The sequence below is a fragment of the Suncus etruscus genome, chromosome X (genome assembly GCF_024139225.1).
Source record: "Suncus etruscus isolate mSunEtr1 chromosome X, mSunEtr1.pri.cur, whole genome shotgun sequence".
NCBI classification, from domain to species: Eukaryota; Metazoa; Chordata; class Mammalia; order Eulipotyphla; family Soricidae; genus Suncus; species Suncus etruscus.
This window is the reverse complement of record NC_064868.1, coordinates 92,194,223-92,196,524: the sequence shown is the minus strand read 5'-3', so window position 1 is coordinate 92,196,524 and position 2,302 is coordinate 92,194,223.

The window sequence follows — 2,302 nt, the reverse complement described above, 5'->3', positions numbered from 1 at the left end:
CGTTGTTATTGTTGGAGTGCTCACTGGACATTAGACACTTCTTCTTGTACTGTTGGGGTGTTTCACCTTATTTTTCTCCTTCGTCTCTCAAACCGATGATGAGAGCCTCTAGAAGGATTCTGCCCATTTTTGGCATATTAGACTTTTACCCCAGTTTATTACTTTTCTCTTCTTCAAACAAAACCACATAACTTGAACTATCTAGTCCTGCCTCCCAGTTAGAGGGGGAAATAAGGGAGGCACCAAGACCAAACAGGTGCAAGACTACTAAGTAATAAATTAAGTACAGAAGGGACCACATTTTCTAGCAGCCCCAGGGGTGAGGGAGGAGGATATGGGAAGTAGGACGAAAATGGAGGTGTAGGGAGTACAAATCGGTGATGGGAATCCCCCTGATTTGATGTAAATTTGTAACTAAAATATTATTGTCAACTATATGTAAGCCACTATGTTCAAAATGAAAATTATATTAAAAAAGAGAGGAGCAAAACATCCTCAAGGAAGACATAGAGATGGCCAGTAGATATTTTAAAATGTTCTATTCAAAAAGTTATTTATCAAAAATGTCTGTCTTGAAAGGAATGGGGAGAAGGAAGATTGGTTCATTGGTGGAGGTAAGGTTGCACTGGTGAAGGGGGGATACTTTTTATGACTGAAACCTAACTACAAACATGTTTGTAACCATGATACTTAAATAAAGATATTATTTTAAAAAAGATGTAATTTATCAGGGATAATCAAAGGTGCAATGAGCCATTAACTCACACCAGTGAAACTGGCACATAAAAAAATGAACAAAACTAACCAACCAATTTTGGTGTGGATGTGGCGTGGGATCCTCATCCACCACATTTCAGGAAAAAAGGACACTTCTCAAAAATACAGAATTGAGCTTTCATATGACCCAGCATTCCCAATTCTTGTTATCTACCCCAAGTGCCCAAAACTATTCAGAAAAGACATCTTTTTTCCCAAGATTTATCAAGTCTGTGGCTATCAACCAATGAAGGGCACAAATGAGGGAATAAAGTGAGTATTACTGATTTTCCCAGATTACTGCTCTGTAAGAATGTCCTAACTGAGCTATGAGAAAGGAGAGCCAGAATAGAATCTCTCAGACTTCCTGGGTGGAAGTGATGAAACTGAGAGTCTATGAGGATGAAGACCATTAAAGTAAAAATGCAGAATATTGGAGAGATATACAAAAAGAATGACTTCCAGATATTTGTAGAAAGCCCTCCTGAAGTGTGCAGCTGATTGATTATCTATGTTATACTGATAGTGATTGATAAATGCATGCACATATGGAAACCTCTTGCTTCTAGGTAAAGAATGATTTCAAAGGATAGCAGTGAATGCCACTAACACAGAGCCTAGAATAAGATCTACCTCTGCTAGTCAAGAAAAACCCACAATTTTCATGACAGTGAGTAGGATACACAGTAGTCTTGCTTCAGAAGAGAATAACTATTACCCATATGTTAAGAAACTTCTTTATCCCACGGATAAATATCAAAAATAAGATCCCCGAAGATAGAGCTGTTTTTAATTAAGTGAATAATAAGAATAATATGACCTGGTGAGATAATACAGAAGAAAGGTCATGTGCCTTGTATGTGACCGACCCCAGCTTGAGCTTCAGCTCCACACATAATGCTCTGAGCAGGAGTGACTCCTAAGCACAGAGCCAGAAATAAGCCCTGAGCATAGTCAGGTATGGCCTGAAAAATCAAGATAAAAGGACTATTTATAGGAATACACAAATATCTACCCTGACAAGTTCAAGATAAAATTCAGTATTTAGTTCCAAAGAAACTTTAGAATTTATAAATGAATTATGAAAATTTAAACAAGATAAATGAATCTGTGGAAACAATCCTGGAGCTAGACACAAACATCAAAATTAGACAGAAACATTAAGGCAATTATTACAATTTTATTACCTACAGTAAAAATAAGTTCAGTAGATATGTGAAACATAGAGAAAAACAATCCAACATTAATAAAGGAAATCATAATAATGAGTGTTTTTTAAATATTTTTATTGTGATCAAGGTGAATTACAAGTCTTTCACATTGATATTTAGGTACACAGTGATAATGAATTAGATAGAACCATTCCCACCACCAGTATTGTCCTCCCTCCACCCCTGTTCTCATCATGCATCCCATAACTTTCTCCTTTGCCCCATGAACTTCTAGTGTAACAGGTCTCCTTTGTGTATAGCTTCTTGTAGATTGGGTATCGTTCTGGTGTTGTTAACTTTGGGTTTGGTGCTTAAGTCTGATCATTTGTTATTTC